The following is a 12,136-nucleotide window of genomic DNA, read 5'->3' on the forward strand; positions in this document are numbered from 1 at the left end:
TATTTGCATGAGGATTTTCCATTTATAGGGCACTCACATGATCTCACTTATTTATCAATATAATCTAATATATTATTATTATAAATGTATTCTTAAGGAAATAGAATTCAATGATGTTGGATAACCCAAGAGGGATAAAAACAGGAACTGAAAGACCAAAGTCCTTAGCATACTGTGTCCCTATAGATCATAAATAAGCATGATTTTTCTTTCACAGTTGCTATAAAAAATTCTGTGTTGCCTGTCATACTTGCATACTGGTCACATGAAATACAAAGCCCATTTATGAGGAAGAATAGTTAGTTAGTCAAAACAGATAGCTAAATCTTATCTTCTTTCAGTAATTCCTTCATTTGGGGTATTTAAATTATTTACTTGGGGCATTCAGATTAGTTATAGTTTGGAAATAGGATTTTACAACAAAGTATCTCAAAATAATATTCTCCAAGACTCAGATTTTATTTAGAATTTTTAGTTACAAATGCAATCATAAATTTAATTTTTAAATATACACCATCCAGTAGACATATATTGACAGATTTTTTTTCACTTCTCTCTATATTAGAAATAGGCAGTTTCATGTAAGTATCTTCTTAAAGGTTGAGAAGAAGGTTGGAAACTACAATATAATTTCATACTTTGAAGCCTATGTATTCAAAGTCTTGTTTTGTAGATTTTCACTGTATGAGATAAAGCTCACGAAAATTACTTCGTTATGTCATTTTGGACGGAGAAGGAAAAAGGTTTTTATTGATTTCATTCTTTTTGAATCACTCTGCCTTGAAAATATCCCTTGAAGGATTTCTCAGAATAATTAATATGGACAAGGAGTAGTATCTGACTAGATGTTCCTAATGCATCCTCTCCCTAAATCACAACAAAGTATCCATAAAGGTCCACAAAAAGATGAAAATTTCACAAAAACTTCAATGACAGTGACAATGAAGCTACTGCCAAAAATTGGAAAAATGTCATATGTTCTACAGAATCTATGTAATTGAATAAAATGGCACAATGAGTGGTTATGCATATGTTAGTAAAACAAGATATCCTACTGGCCTGAAAGAAAGGAAATACTTTCTTTCTCCATCATTGCCTGGCTTTGAACCACTGATGTTTCATATCCCTGCCTCAGGAAAACTTTGCTGCATGGATGTTACAGACTAAAGGTTTGTTGCCCCCCAACCCCACCCCACCCATCCATATGTTGAAACTGTATGCCCAGATGTAATGGTGTTAGGAGATGGAGACTTTGGGAGTAATTGTAATCAGGCATTGAAAGTGGAACCATTATAAATGGGATTAATGCCTTTATCGGAAGAGACAAAAGGGAAATAATCTCTTTCTTGGCCATGTGATGACACAGTGAGAAGGTGGCATCTACAAACCAGGAAGAAGAGTCTCACCAGAATGCAACCACATTGACTCTCTTGGACTTTCAGTCTTCAAGGCTGTGAGAAATAAACATTTGTTGTTAAGCCACCGAGTCTATGGTATTTATTATGCAGAACTAAGCTTACTAAGATATTTTATTTTTATTTTTAAAGATTTATTTATTTATTTGAGAGAGAGAGAGACAGAGAAACAGAGAGAGAGCACGCACAGGCAGGGAGAGTGACAGAGGGAGAGGGAAAAGCAGGCTCTTGCTGAGCAGGTTATCAGACACAGGGGTCTACCCCAGGACCCTGGGATCATGACCAGAGCTGAAGGGAGATGCTTAACTGACTGAGCCACCCAGGCACCCCTAGATATTTTACTTTAACACTTAAATTACTTAAATTACTGTTTAAATACTTAAATTACTGTTTCTCTTCTTCCATCTTAACTTTCCTCTTATCATTCAGACACTGAAATCCCCAGAAAATACAAGGTTAGGAAATATGCCGATGCTAATGGAAATGTACTTCATCTTTGATATATAACCACAATAAATTTAATGCTGAGGAAGGGAGCACTGACGGGAGGATAGCTGTTGGTGGGACATGCTGATAATTGTAGGTTGTTTGAACTTAACTGGTTCAGTGTCAGTGAATCATGCAGAAAATGCTGGAGATAATCTTAACTCAATCCAGAAGAGATGTGCTTAAAAATCTGCTGAGCAGAACTGAATTGAGAATAGAATCTTAATGATACTTCAAATATATACTTAGTGATACTAAGTATAAGTGGTGCCCAAGCAAGCCATACATAACAACTTGCTAGAAAAATACTGAGTGTGCCAATATTACTTTCAATTCAGAATCAGTGGAAAATGTTAGAATAGTATTTGGCATTCAAATAGTATGCAAAAATATGTGATTCGTGTCAATTAGGCAAACAAAGGGTCATAAAAAATCATGCTGAGTTATAAAGAAAACATGTTAGTTACAACATGAAATGGGCAATGTAGGAAAGATAAGTAAACTAAAATTAACAATAGTAAAAGTAAAGTCTGAACTGTGGAAAATAAAGAGCAAACTGAATTAGTATGTAGGCATGAAGGGACGAAGAGGACAAACTTTAAAAGTTCTTAAAAAATAATAAAGAAATAAAAAATCATGAGAGAAGTTTGTGAAAAAAAGACATCAGAAATGTGGAAAATAGTATTTTAAGATGGACTAGGAAAAAATATGACAGATATAATATCTGAGATAAAAAAAGGAAAAATGTTATAACTAAAGTTAGAAATAGTACTTAAAAACATCTGCAAACATCCAATCAAAAAAAAAAAAAAAAAAAAAAAAACAAGTTACTACAGGTAAACACAATTAAATCTGGCCTGAGAATTCTTCACATCAGTGAATAACAACATCAGACCATATGATAATAGTCTATAGAAATCTTTGGAGAAACATTTATGAATGAAATGTGGACACTTAAAGTTTACATTAATTTGTGAATAAAAGAGTCATTCTCTGATATGTTTGGAAGGATAAATTTAGCATCCATTTTCTTCTTGAAAGAAAAATTAAAGACTTATTGGAGACCTATTCCAGGAAACTGAAAGATAAATCAAAATTATAAAGGCAAAAAACGGAAATAGGATATTGGATAATATTTTTTAGATGTTATGATTCTGAATACTAAAGTCAGGGTTGCAATCAATATGTGTTAAAAATTATTTTGTATTACCAAACACAAGATATAATGCAGAAGCCAGAAATATTTTTGAGAGACAAAAATATAATGTAAAAGGTATCAATTGACATTAATCTAGATCTAAAATTTTCAAAAAAACATAAATTCTAAGAGAGAATTAAAAGTAAATTGTACTAATTTCCTCAGGTTATTGGTAGTGTCACAAGACACTGCTTTAATCTTTTTAAATCACTTATTTAACTACCAAAATACACTCTCACTGAGAAAAATACATAAAAAATAGGAAAATGTATGTAACTCAAGTCACAAATTCCCCACTTAAACACTCTGTCACCAAAAAATGTATCCCAAAAAATGGTTTGGTTTCTATCTTTTCAGAATTGTATATAAGAACATGCATACATATACAAACACACATACAAATACATGTATATATGTATACACAGAGCATGTATAGACTGTATATATGTATGTATATGTAAAGCATGTATATCTATAATTACATCATTATCTTATATAGTACTTTTATTTTACATATAAAGTAGATAATTATTTTGTATATTATTTTTACAGAGTTCTATCTTAATATACTGCTTTGCAAGTTGTTGCTTTTTTTCACTTGAAAAATTGTGATGGGCATTATTCTTCTAAACTATTGAGATTACACCAAAATAAAAAGCTTTTGCACACTGAAGGAAACCATCAACAATACAAAAGGCAACCTACTGAATGGAAGAAGATATCTGCAAGTGATATGTCCAAGAAGTAGTTAATATCCAAAAAATATAAAGAAAATATACATACAGCTGAACACCAAAAATATTAAAATGGGCAGAAGACATGAACGGACATTTCTCCAAAGAAGACATACAGATGGCCAACAGACACATGAAAAGATGCTCAACATCATTAATCATCAGGGAAATGCAAATCAAGACCACAATAAGGTATTGCCTCATACCTGTTAGAATGGCAAAACTCAAAAAGACAAGAAATAACAAGTGTTGGCAAAGACCTGGAGTAAAAGGAACCCTTGTACAGTCTTGGTGGGAATGTAAATTGGTGCAGCCACTGCAGAAAACAGTATGAAGGCATCTCAAAAAGTTAAAAATAGAAAACCCTATAATCCAGTAATTCCGTTACTGAGAATACCCAAAGCAAATGAAACCACTACTGTGAAGATATATACACCCCTCTGTTTACCGCAGCTTTATTTACAATAACCAAGATATGGAAGCAATGCAAGTATCCACTGAATAAAGAAGATATGGAGCACATATATTCCACTGTATTCATTTTTATAATAATAGTGTGATAAATATTCCTAAGCATACATCCTTGCATACCTGTTTTAATATTTTTGGAAAATATGCTTCTACAAGTACAATATTTGTTTTAGTGAATCTGCACATTTTCCATTTTAAGCAACAGCATTCATCTCTTTCTTGAAGAATCTAGGCTTTAATCTACGCTAAAGCCCTAAGACTGAGTCTCAAAACAAAGAGTATCCCATCTGGTAACCTGCTTCTGCTGCCTGAACAAGGAACTTCTAAAGCCACAAGGCGCGCATCCCGATGCATTTTTACCCACATATGTATCATGTCTTGGGAGCTTTTAATGAAATTTTGTATTCACGAGTCTGAGAGAGTAAATATTTAGTTTTGTTGAGGAAGTCACTGCTATTGCCAGTAGTGATCACTTTAGCACTTTAGATATTTATTTATAAACATCAACAAAATAGACAAGCAAGAACAACTGTACTTTGGGGAAAATAAAAATAAAATAAATTAAAAAAAAAAAACAAGAAACACTAGAATTAAGACTCTGAATCATGAGAGGAGAAAATATCCTAAGAAAACAGATGTAATGTAGGAAATAGAAGACAATTTTAAATTAGTTAAATTTGTATCTCCAGAAAGATTCAGTGATTTATCACAAACAGAAAGCAACTATATACTGATATGAATAAGAAACGCAAGACAACCCAAGTGCTTAGAAATTAAAAACAGTTACTAACCTTAAAAATAATAATGACTGTGGTAACCGAACAGTTGAACTAATAGTACTTAAAAGTGAAATAATAATGTGGATTTGGACTGCAAGGAACAATAACAGCCAGATAAATCAATACAAGTTATAGTTAACTCTAAATAGTATTTGATGTCAGAGTTGTCAAATGCTAAGGCACAACATGAAATCAGTTTCATGACCTTCGAGGAAAAGATTTTTTAAGTAATTTTCACAGACGTGGGTGAAGATGAGAGTGAAAGCAGGGAAGGGCTTTACAATTAGTATTGTCTTCATTGAGTAAGAAAGGATAGAAAAGTTCAATAAAATCTGCCAAGAGCTTAAAAGAGAGGGTGGTCTAATTTTGTCTTTGTCAGTTAAGGGATGAATACATAAAGTGTGCCCATTTTAAGTGTAAATTTTTTCCAAAAATTGAGAACTATGAACACCTGTGAAACCACCACCACCATTACGATAAAGAGTATTTCTCTCACCAAAATATGCTCCTTTTGCCCCTTCCCAGTTAATCTCACGCACCTAGCACACTCAACTACTGGCTTACTTTCTGTCATTAGAAATTAGGTATCTTTTCTTTTTTAAAAAAAAATATTTTTATTATGTATTTGACAGAGAGAGATCACAAGTAGGCAGAGAGGCAGGCAGAGAGAGAGGAAGGGAAGCAGGCTCCCTCCTGAGTAGAGAGCCCGATGCGGGGCTTGATCCCAGGACCCTAAGATCATGACCTGAGCCGAAGGCAGAGGCTTTAACCCACTGAGCCACCCAGACACCCCAGGTATCTTTTCTATAGTTCCTTATAAATGGAATCAGGAATCATAGAGCATGTACTCTTTCATGTCTGGCTTCTTTTGCTAAATGTATGTTTTTAATTCATCCATGTTGTTGCATCTATCAGTAATGTGTTCTTACTTATTTCTGACTTGTACTCCAATGCACAGACAGATCACAGTTTGTTAATCCATTCTCTGTTGATGGACATTTGAGGTGATTTCTATCTAGGGCTATGAGTGTAACTGCTGGATTATGTATCAGATGTATGTTTCCCAGTCATTCTTTGCCTGGCCTCATACTATACATGTGCAGATGAGTCTTCAGCCAAGGACTTAAAGGAACCCCAAGCCATGTTGAGACTCTCCCACTTATTTTGTTGCATAGTTCCCTTCTTTCCAGTTCTTTTCCTCTCACATTCTAGCTAACTTCATCTTCCTGAATGCCAATCTGTCTCCTCAAGTAAATGAGACCCCTGGGCACTGTCAGGGATTTCCTTCCCTGTGCCCCACTGGGAATTGGCTCTGGGCAGAAAGCTGGGGCAACCTTCAGGCTAAACTCATTTGTTTATCTTCTCCCTGGGATCACAGTCCTACTCTGCTCATTTGCCAGTGTCTGAAAACAGTGACTTCACATGCTTTGTCAAGTTTTTTGTTTACTAGTGGAAGTTAAACTTGGACTTTATTAATTTCCTAAGGCAGGAAATCAGAAGTTGATATTGATTAACTTTTAGTTGAATAGAGAATGTAACTGTTCATAAATTTAGAAAAATAATTTTAATATAGAATATTTCCATAGAATACAGAAATATAGAAAATAGAAACATAGAAAGTAGAACTTAGAAAAAATAAAAGAAAAAAGAAACAGTATAAAAATTACAAATGCAACAAACAAAATACATAATACAAAAGTAGCAATCACAATAAATGTGGAATGAATTGAAATTATCTGGGACAAGATATAATACTTAAATTGTCTTTAAAAAAACAACTGCATGTTCTTTATAAGATATGATAGATACAATTAAAATATTAATTATAATGTTTTGTTTATTTTATATATGCATATATGTGAATATAATTAAAATAGTAGTTAAATATTTGGGAATAAATAGTAAGATGGCTCACATTTTATTTTGCTACATAGACAATATAGTTCAATGTTATTTAAAAAATTAACATTCAATTGAATAAAAGTCAAGGTAAAACTGAATAATACTGGAAAAGATAAAAAGAAAACAAAACACAACTCTCATAGGAAATTAAGTAAAGGAAAAATACTTATTAAATTTAAAAATTTAAAAATTTAAAAATATTAAAAACTACAGGAAGAATATCAGACATCCCAATTATCATAATAAATGTAAATGGATAAAACTCAAAACATCTCTGACACTAATAAAAGGCCATGATATATACTACCTACTTCTAAAAAATGTCACAGTAATTAGAAAGTATAAAATGATTATTGGATAAAGATGTATCAGGCAAACTTGAAATTTTATTTATTTTTCTATTTTTAGAAGAGTTTATATATTTGACAGACAGAGAGCACGGGCAAGAAAGAGCTTAAGCAAGAGAGAGCATGAGCAAAGGGAGGAGCAAAGGGAGAGGGAGAAAGCAGGGAGTCTGATTCGGGGCTCCATCCCAGGACCCTGGGATCATGACCTGAGCAGAAGGCAAACACTTAACCAACTGAGCCACCCAGGTGCCCCTATCTAGTAATTTTAAATGGCAGTATGAATATCAGAAATATAAAATTATGGAAAAAATCAGGACGATCATGATGATTTGTGTTGAGAAAAGATATTCAGTGTCATGTTGAAGGTCAATTCACAAGAATCCATCACACACTTTTCTTCTCAACGTCACATTCATGATGTCACATATGTAACTTGAAATTGGCTATGATAGCTTAGAATCTGGCTAATATTTCAAATCAGACCTCCCCTGCCTGCCTTCCCACAGAGACTTGGTTGTTAAACATTTACTAGTACACAACTGAACATAATCCAAAATGAAAATATAACAGTAATGGCTCTGTAAGGCCCAATAGCATAACTTAGAAATGTAGAGCACAAACTTATTAGAAATTCAAAGAGAAAATGACAGAAACTCAATATTTGTGGGAGAGATTAATATATCTCCGTCAGCCTTTGATGACTCAAGTAAGCACACACATAAAGTACAATGAAATAGGTGATTTGGGTTATAGAATTAATAAATCACTTATTTCATCATATTGATGTGGATTATAAATAGCAAAGAATACATTTTTCTTTGTTGCATATATAAAACATTTTAAAAGTATAGTAAGTCAGACAAAATCTCAGAAATTGCCAAAACACTTAAATAATGATATACACAGTCCTGGGCCTCAACACAACCAATTAGAAATAACAGAAAGTTAACTACTGAGATTGCCCAATGAAATCTCTTCCATCTCCCAAATACACAAACCATTCTAAATAACTAAGGTGAATTTGGAATCAGTAATTTAATTGAACATAATTTCAAAAATAACAAAAATATGACCATTGCCTTAAAAGTATTAAAACTATAAATTCATATCTTCTGACTCAGTCATAAGCTAGTCAGAAAAAGGCAAAATGATACATTGCAAAAATCAACAAATTATCTAATTTCTATACTATATATTTCTAAGTTATTAATATGAGGAGATCACTCTTTTTTTGACTGGGAGAGCCACATGAAATCAAAATACATAACATACAGTATGTAACTTCTGGTAAATTTATGAATTTATGAATTTTATAAATTCTGATAAATTTATAAAAATGAGAATAAAAATTAGACATATGATAAAAGGGATGTTTCCAAATAACAGGTCTCTTAAGTAGGAAAGCACTATTCATATTGATCTCTAATAAATATGGGGATTTTAGAAATAGTTAATGACAGCTAACATATTTTGAGTGCTTATCTAGTGCCAGACAGTGTGCTAAGACCTTTAAATCTATTAAACTGTTGAATTCTTGACAAAAGTATATGCTAAGGAGGGTAGTTCATCCATAAGGAAACTCAGACACTGAAATGTTAAGTAATTCACCTGAGGTGAAACAGCTGGTAGTGGCAGCTCTGGAACTAGAAGAGAAACCTGGCCCCACAGCCCCTACTGTTAAACTCCCAAGGCACTACCCCCAAGAAGATTTTAGGGGAACCTAAGCTAAACAGGAAGTAGGAGAAAAAAGGCAATTGCCTAGAAAAATGTGAAATCATTATGTATTACCTGTGACAAAGATTTTTTAAATCACACAAAGTTTACAAATGATATTTTCTCAAACTTTCAAGACACCACTATCATATGATCAGGAATTAAACCAGCAACCAGAGGAAAAAAAATGATACTATATTAGGAGTATTAGGGAGAGAGGAGACAGGGAGGAAGGGAAAGCAGGGAGAAAGGGAAGAAGGAAAAGAGGGAGGTAGAGAGGAAGAAGAAGATAAGATCTGTTCTCCCAAAAAACAATAATTTCACTAGAACAAAAGACAAATGTAACCCAAATCAGGATTTTCTCATTGGTGCTTATGTTTTATAACTATATAGTTATAATTATACAACTAATATTAATTATCCTTCAGGGTAGAAAACATGAATTTAAATTTGAAAATTGCTTAACTAGTAACTACATTCTAATTAAATAATTATTTTAATAACTGAATTTATAAATTGTTATTTTCATTAGGAAGACAACTGGTATTATAGCAAAAAGGAGAACATATAGCTTTAACACAAGTAAGAATATCTACCTGAAACATAGTACTTGTGAGTAAATTCCAAGAAGGATCATCAAAAAGTTTAGTTAGAAAAAAAAAAGTCTTGACCACTACTGCTATTATTATATAGGCTTTCTGAACATTATAGGCAATGCAAAAGGATTAGAAACAGGAATTAGAAGTGTAATCAATGGTAGGACACAAAATTATGTTTCTGTTATTCACGGATGTCATCTTATGACATAGAAAAACCAATAAAACCAACTGAAAATTTATTATGTAAGCAAACAGCAAGATAAAAGATACACGTAGGAAGGTCCCTTCCCTCCCCATAATACCAATAATCACTTGGAAGAGATGGTAAGAATTTTTTTTCCACAGAGACAAATATGTTTGTATGTATGTATGCATTTAAATGTGTGTGTATGTATGTTTGTCTGTGTATCCAGAAATAATACTTCTACAAAATTCTTTTTCCCACGCCTTTTAGACACTTACTTTGTTTTTCTTTAGAGTTCCTAATATATTACATGATTATAAGACACATAATCTCCCCTCCCCCGACAGAATAAAAGACTGCTAAGAGCTGGGTACTGCTTTTCCATTGCTGATCTTAGTGGCTGCCAGATAATGAACAGTCAATAAATAATTGTGATGGTAGTTGTTGTAGGAAGGGGAAACCCTGACAGATGAAAAGGGAATTGTTCATCATCATCCTAGCTGAATAATCTGAATATTGCAAAGATGTCAATCTAGTATATTTAAAGAAAAATTGATTTGAGTCCTAATGGATATGTAGTTTTATGAACCAATAAAAAATATTTTACATCACAATTAGAAAAAGAAACAGAAAGGAATCCCTAAGAATATTCTGGAAGAGATCTGAGACTTGCCCTAGAAGATTTTAAGGTAATGTTTTCATTTGTGCCAAAATTAGCAGATGATCAATGGAACCTAACAAACAGCTCTAAAACTGATCCTAGTTAAAAGGAAGAGTTTGACCAATGAAAAGGGAAACAACACAGAAAAGTAAGTGAAAAATTGCTCATTCAATACATGGGATTAGGAAAAAAATGTATATTAGCAAAAATACGTATATTAAAATATATCCTATGTATACTGAATAATTAAACATAATAAGGATTACCACACAACATAAGAAGAAAAGCTGAAAGACTAGAGCATTTAACTACTTGTAGAGTAGGAGAGTGCTTTCCACACATTCAAAAAGGTAGAAACATTGTACAAAAAATACATAAAATTTTTAAAAAGATTTTATTTATTTATGTGAGGGAGAGAATGCACACACATAAGTAGGGGAGGGACAGAAGAAGAAGCAGACCCCATACATGAGCAGGGAGCCCAATGGGGCTGGATCCCAGGACTCTGGAATCAGGACCTGAGCTGAAGGCAGATGTTTAACCAACTGAGCCATCCAGGTGCCCCCCAAAATACATAAATATTAAGTAATTTTTAAAGTAATTTATTTTTATTTTATTATTTATTTGTTTATTTATGGTAATTTATTTTCATCAAATATTAAGGAAGAGTTACTATGCTCAATATTTTAAAAACTCTTTCCAATTAATAAAATAAGAATTATAACTTCAATAGAAATATGAACCAACAATAAAAGTAAATAACTCACACACATAAAAAATTCAAATATCCAATAAATACATGGAAAAATGCTCAGCAATGACATGCTACTTTTCATCTGCCAAGAACTAAATGATTTTTAGAATTACTGATACTCAGTGATGACAAGGATGTGGTGTGCAGGAAGTGGACAGTAGTGTGCTTATAAAGGTTTTACAACTAGCTCTCTTAATGAAGTTTTTACATAAAAACTGGTTGATATTTACATTTAATATTAATAAGTAAAGCAAAAGTAAAAAAAAAAGAAAAAGGACAAAAAGTCTAAATGCCACTTATTTTTCAATAAAATAATTTCTTTGCTATATAAGGTAATTGATTTCTTGAGTAACAGAAGAATTATTTTCTCAATGTTTAACACTATTCATGACATAAACACTACAGACATGACATATTTTTAAAGTAAACCTGTATTATTCATATTTTCTCTAATGCTTCAGTCAGTCTTGAAAAGCAACAGAACAGTAATTCAGGCCCTGGTTTGCAATGTTTGTTGCATATAGGTGGTGAAATAACCAGTTTGATATCAATCTTTGAATGTGGAGTTGCCAAAATAGACAGGAGCACATCAATACCCATAGTATTTCCACCAAACAGATACAATACATACAAATATTGGAAAGGTGATGAGCTCTTACCATATTAAGGGGAAAACTATACATTATATATAAATTTGAGAAAATTATATATGGTTTGATCTGAATTTTGTAAAATCTGTTGCATGTATGAGTGCATGCATTTGTTTATGTGTATTTTCAGGTATGTGTAAATGTTCACATTTGTTTTATCTAGGTAGTACACTATAGATGAATTGTATTACGTTATTTCTATTTTTCCATTATTTTCCAAATTTTCTACAATTAGCACATATT

The 12,136-nt window shown here is 32.3% G+C and overlaps 1 long non-coding RNA gene across 1 annotated transcript in view; it reads right to left on the reverse strand.

Annotated features, from left to right (window-relative positions):
• Window positions 1-1,380: 1,380 nt before the first annotated feature.
• The window catches only part of LOC116595615, a 371,042-nt gene continuing 360,286 nt past the window's right edge, over window positions 1,381-12,136 (reverse strand). Inside the window, exon 10 of the long non-coding RNA XR_004287772.1 lies at window positions 1,381-1,451. This is a non-coding gene — a long non-coding RNA (uncharacterized LOC116595615). The remainder of the gene's footprint in view (window positions 1,452-12,136) is intronic.

Source organism: Mustela erminea, chromosome 7, assembly GCF_009829155.1.
Source record: "Mustela erminea isolate mMusErm1 chromosome 7, mMusErm1.Pri, whole genome shotgun sequence".
Taxonomy (NCBI): Eukaryota; Metazoa; Chordata; class Mammalia; order Carnivora; family Mustelidae; genus Mustela; species Mustela erminea.